General features: G+C 56.5%; 1 protein-coding gene across 3 annotated transcripts in view; it reads right to left on the reverse strand.

Annotated features, from left to right (window-relative positions):
• Positions 1 to 5,373, reverse strand: part of TRAF5 (TNF receptor associated factor 5) — a 41,528-nt gene extending 36,155 nt beyond the window's left edge. Inside the window, exon 1 of one of the 3 annotated variants that reach the window (XM_081122003.1) lies at positions 5,288 to 5,373. The gene's annotated coding sequence lies outside the window, so the exon portion shown is untranslated. Of the gene's footprint in view, positions 1 to 5,143 lie in introns of all 3 variants that reach the window. The other 2 variants (XM_081122002.1, XM_081122004.1) reach the window with 2 other exon arrangements.
• Positions 5,374 to 6,000: the final 627 nt, after the last annotated feature.

Raw genomic sequence — 6,000 nt, forward strand, 5'->3', positions numbered from 1 at the left:
GTACACCTGCTTAGCCCACAGGCCCTTGGAAAGGCTCGAATCCTGCCCCTGAAACCTGCCCTCTGAGTCTGGGCGTCCACGTCTGAGGCTGCCTGCCCTCCTCTCTGTCCTCTGCCTGCTGAGGGCTTGTCCCACCAAGTCCTGCCCCACCTCAGCTCACCTACCCTGGCCCCTCTGGTCTGCCTGCTCTACCCTGGCAGGGGCAGTTGTTTTGTTTATCTGTTTTTAATTTAAATTTGAATGCTTTTAGACTAGACACACATTTTCTACCTCTCCAGAGGCCCCACAATTCTCTACTGCTATCAAACACAAGAAGAATCCCAGCTTGACTGCATGCCCTTCAGACACTAGGCTCTGGGTATGTGCCTGTATATATATATATATATATATATATATATATATCTCCTCATTTAATCCTTCCAGCAATCCCAAGTGGGTGGCATTACTATCTCTGCTTACCAGTGGGAACACAGAAGCTCACCAAAGTTGGGCAACTTGCTCAGACCATACAGCTACAACCAGCAAGTCACAAATCCAGAATCGAACCCAGGCCTGCCAGGTTCCGAAGTCTACACTATTTCCAGAATGCTATTAGTGAAGGCAGCAGGTCTTGATTAGGCTATGCATTGAGGAGGCCCCTCTGCAGCAGTGGGAGAGAATTAAAAGGGCAGGAAGGAGAGCGAATGCCCAATTAAGGTGGCACAGGGAAGAGGTCGGGGGGACGTGAACTCAGGTAGCAGCCCTGGGCGGGGACAGACACTAGCTCAGGACTGGCTGGGGGGAGACAGGACCGGGGTGACCGAGGGCAGCACTGACCTCTGTACGGGTTAGGGAGAACACAGAGGAGAGGTGGCTTGGGGCAAGCACCTAAGGGGCTCCTGACCTTCACGGGGAAGATTTTGTGTATCACACATCACAGCGGCCAGGAGGAGACTTGCTCGGCCTGTCCTTCAGCGTGGCGGTTAACCTTGGGAGCGGAGGGAGCTTGAGAGAGGGGAGCAGAGGGAACAGTGAGCCAGCTGAGGACCCGGCCCCACATGGGCACTTGCAGGGCTAGGAAGAGAAGCTCCAGGTCAAGTAAGGGAATGTCAGTGGGGACGGTGTGGCACCCTCCAGGGAGCTGGGCAGCAGCTGCACAGCAGGCTGGCGACAGAGGATCACCAGGCCCTGGAGCCTTCAAAGGGAGGTCGGAGCAACGCAGCAGGTGCAGGCACCCAGTGAGGAGGGGAGCACAGGCCCGCGTGCCCGCGAGAGGACAGGGGACCTTACAGAGGACAGGGGGCCTCACTGCTTAACAGAGACAAGCATGTGGCGGGGGAGGGAGTCAGTCTTAAGAGAGTAATGAAGGGAACCGTCTTGTGTCTTGCGTCGGGAGCACTGAATCAGGAGTGTAGGTGGAGAAGGTGCTCTGTTGGTGGGTGGTGAGAACAGGAGAGAAAAAAAGCTGTGGGGGACACTCAGGGGTGCTGTGAATCGGTGAGAGTAGAAGCTGACGGAGCGCACGACAAAAAGTGAGGCCTGGGGAGCTGCAGAAAGTAAGCTGGGTTCCCTCCCCTCCTCCCCCAGGAGGGACACCGTCTGGCTGTCATTCAACACCCGGGGGAGGTAGAAGAGAGTAAAGGGGGGATAAGTGGTGATGGAAAGAGACTTGACTTGGGGTGGTGAACACACAAAACAATGCACAGATGATGTGTTATAGAATTGTACGCCCAAAACCTATATAATTTATTAACCAATGTCACCCCAATAAGTTCAATAAATTTTTTTAAAAAAGCACTGGGCCCACAGACCCTGCATGCACATTGGGGTGTACCTGCTCTTGCTACAGCGCCATCTAAACACCACCACCTGCCTCCAGACACAATATGCAGAGTGTGCTCATCACTATCACTGGGCCAGGTCTGGCTCTGAAGGTGGACTTGGAAATTTTCTGTCAGGAGTGATCAGTATTTTCACTTCTATTTTCTCCCTGGTCCTCTAGCCCACTTCCTCACAAGACAGGGCTTGCAGGGAACTGTATGAGTCCAATGCTGTCTGACCTTCCAAATAAATCTGTCCTCTTGGCAAAGCAACAATTCACTGGGGTCCAACCCTGGCCTCCGCAGTGACACGGGCCCACCAGCCCTGGGGATGGCTTCTGCTCAGTGGCATGTTCCCCTCCACCCCCAACACACACACAAAGACCCACCTATTACACTCTGCTGGGTGAGAGCTCCTGCCCCAGAAAAACCACAGAAAAAGTCGCCACCTGGGCAGGAAAAGCTCCTCAGAGACTGGGCCAGCCTCTGCTCCCCCTTCTCACGGTCTATCAGCTCTTAAAGAACCAGTCAGTGACAAAGGTGTGAGACAGCCTTTGACAAATGCCGTTCTGGTTCCCTCGCCCTCCTGCCCAGAATCCCGTCTTCCTTCAGCCAAAATACTAAGAGAAAAGCCCAAGAATTAGAATCAGCAGACTTGGGCTGGGGTCCTGGCCGGTCTCTACACGCTACGACATCTTTCAAGCCACTTCTGAGCTCCAGCTGCAACCAGGTAAAGTGAAAGAAATAGTGTGTGCATCTCCTTCCTCTCAGGAAGGCAGTGAGAAGTTCAGCTAAGAGGTTATTTGGAAATTGTACATTGCTATTCTGATCTGTGGGATCTAAGCCAGTCTGCTGGCAGCTCAGCCTCTCTCTGCAGAGCCCCACCCAGCACATGCTCCCAGCCATCAGTCCCTGGCAGCTCAGAACCCATGGGAGACACATCTGAAATGAATTCAATGCAAACATTTGTTTGGGCCTACTCTGTGCCAGATTTCAGAGAACAAACAGGAACAGACTCAGAACTTGCCCCTGTGCACCCAGCTGGTAGAGCTAACAGAGCGGCTGGCTGTTCATGCCGTGGCTGGGGCATCTACTGAAGAATTGGCTCCATGTTGAGGGAACAGACCACACGGGCATTACAAGAGTCTGGGCTCCCTTTCTGACCCCTGAGAAACCTTAACTCTCTGAGCAGCCAGGAGCAGAGGAACCAGACACCTTGCAGAGCCGGGCTGGCTCAGCAGTGGAGCCTAAAAGCCTATTACACTCTGTGCTGCACCGTCACCATCTGGAAGATGTGGAGAGGAGTCCTGCTTTGGCCTGACTCACAAGGCCACACAGAGAACAAAATGAGAGCAAAATGACAAGAGCAATGAGAAAATGCTTTAAAAAGGAAAACGCTTTACAGGCAAAGAATTAGCATCTTTTCTTCAGGGTCCTCCTGGGCACAGCTGAGATAATCACGGAAGGCCTGTCTAAATGCAGATGAGCCCTTCCCACGGCTAGCCTAGCAGAGCTGACTCAGAGGTTCCGTTCCAGCTCCTTCACTCTGCAAATCACTGCCAGGGCAGTACTCAAGCCGCTACGGTTAGTGCTTCGAGGACCCTGGACGGGGCCCCATCTCCTTTCCCTATTCTTCCCACTGCCCTGTCACCCATAGCCAGGGCATTCAGGTGAGGCTTGTTGACAGACTGAAACACTGACTGTCCTATCCCCAGGGCCCCGACCTCGGCCCAGAGGAACTGAGAAAGTCACCTCCTGCATGGCCTCCCCTGCAGCAGGACTTCCAGAGGCTGGCTCAGACAGAAGACTTTTTCCTGCCTATGTCCCAGACCCAGGAAGGACGACTATAGGATCCAAGACCCAAACCCTTCCAAAGAGTTGAAAACAATGACTAAAAACAAAAAACCAACCAAACAAAGCAACCTTCAGGGAAGCTAGACATTTTCTGCTCCCATCTCACAGTTAGCTCTCCTGCAGCAATTTCTGTCTCTTGCATTCAAGTTAGAATTGGGGGTGGGAGTGTTCAGACGGTGTGGTTTTCACCCAAACCGTCAATTGTGCTAACAGCCCTGCCTTCGGCTGTGCGTGTAAGGCAGAGCTGGCAGCTGCACTCTGGGTTTGAGAAGTCCTAGCCAGCCTTTCCCTGCTTAAAACTATTTCTCACACACCCAGAACTGTTCTATTCCCGGGAGTACTTCAACCCATTTCTTCCCGTGTTATGTCTTCCACAGCTCTTTTAAAGTGCAAGTATCTCTGAAGGAAGGAACCACATCCCACCGGCCCTAGCGCAGTTCCCACACAGCACCTGTGCCCAAGAATTAAATGGGGTACTAGATGCCTGTCCTCACAGGGCAGGGGTCAGAGCCCAGGGCTGGGGAGCCTGGGGTGAGCAGAGGGGCAGCCTGGGCAGGGAGACAGCCTCATTTCACCAGCCTCAGGCCGGCTAGAGCGGGCCTGCGAACCATAGCGAGGTAACTGGGTTCTGATGAAAGTAAATCTGAAATAGCCAAATATGGAAACTCTGCAGGAGGAGGCAGAGCCAGCTGAGAAAGTGGGCAGCGGGGTTAGCAGTCAAGAGCGCGGCCCCAGAATTCACTGAACATTCTCAGAATTGCCAAAACCCTGCGGAGCGGTAACAAGGGGGAGGCAGTGCGGTGGGGGGAATCCACAAGGCGCGATTCTCTGCGGGTCCCCCGGGAACTCATTTCACCTCTGAGTCTTGGTTTCCTCTAAGAGCCTCTGAGCTCACCGTGTGTGTGTGTGTACGTGCGCTCGTGTGCTGTGTGCGTGCGTGTGTGTGAGCGCGGGCGTGTACATGTGTGTGCGCGCATATGTGTACGTGCGCACGGGTGTGTACATGTGTGCGCACGTGTACTGTGTGTGTGCGTGTGTGTACATGTGTGCGCGCGTGTGTGCCGTGTCTAAATGAACACGCTCAACCGAACAGTTCCAAGAGATTTCCATTCATTCCCATATTAAAGTTTCGTTCTGGAGCGCTCTGGTCGGAAAGCCTTGCAAAAGTGAAGGGGGTGCCTAAGGGCCTAGGGAAGGATCCGGGGAGTTGAGGGCGGGTGTGCGGGGCACGCCTGAAGGTCCTCCCCCGCCTGTGCACCCCAATTTGAACCTGGCCCCTCCAGGGAACAGCCGCGCCCCGGAGCAGCTGCCCAGCCCGGGACCCCCGTCTGCGTCCTGGCCACACCCCTGCCCCGCTCAGCAGGCCCGCTCCGGGCCGGAGCCGCGCAGCCCCCCACCCCGCACCCGCCCGCCTCCCCTGACCCGGGCCCCGCCCGGCCGCCGCCCTGCGCGCTCGGCCCGCGCCCTCCGGGTGCGCGTCGGGGACTCACCCGGGGCTCGGGGAGGCTGCGGCGGGGCTCGAGCTGCCGCCGCACTTTCGGTTTCAAAGGACGAACCGAAAGCGCTCCCGAGTCCCTCACTCCAGCCCCACAGCCCAGGGGCGTCCAGCCCGGGAGCGGACCCGCGGGACTCACGTGTGGCCGGGCGCGCGGGGCTCCGCCGGCGCCGTCCGCGGGCGCTGGGCTGCTCCGGGCGGCGGGCGGGCGGGGACCAGGCTCTGGGCCCGGAGCCGGCGCGGAGCCCCGCCCGCCGAGGAGGAGGGGACCCGGGCCCGCGACCCGGGGGCGGGGCAGGGGCGGGGCGGGGCCCGGGGGAGCGGTTCCGACCCGAGCTCAGCGCCCCCGACCCGCGGACGCGCTGGAAGGTGCGGGGCGGGAGGGCGAGCTGTGCGGGCAGGTAGAGCTTTAACCCAGCCTCGCTAGAATCATTTACATCTACAAGTAAAAAGCACCCCTGATTTCTCTCAAGTGGGTTTCAACCTACACATCTTACCCTTCTACCGGGGATAACGGGCTCGGCCAATGCAATCGCATTTTGACCCGTTAGCCAAGGCCTGAGGTCAAATCGCCCATCCCCACCTTCCTTCAGGGTGGTGAACACAGCACTGCCCACAGTCCTGCAAACACTACCCCTTCACAGTCAGTACTATTTCCCAGCCCTCCCCCTTGCTGCTGGCCTGGCCAACCCTCAAGGGTTGTAGAGCTTGGGTGTCCCAAGGGCTTCCCAAACATCTCTTTCGATCCTCAAAACAACCTTGTGATGTAGACCTGGCCAACCCATTTTACAGATGAGCTCTCCGAGGCTCAGAGAAGTGACTTGAGGTGATGTGCTGAAAGCTAGGTGGTCA

This window comes from Miniopterus schreibersii, assembly GCF_964146895.1.
Source record: "Miniopterus schreibersii genome assembly, chromosome: 19".
Classification (NCBI taxonomy): Eukaryota; Metazoa; Chordata; class Mammalia; order Chiroptera; family Miniopteridae; genus Miniopterus; species Miniopterus schreibersii.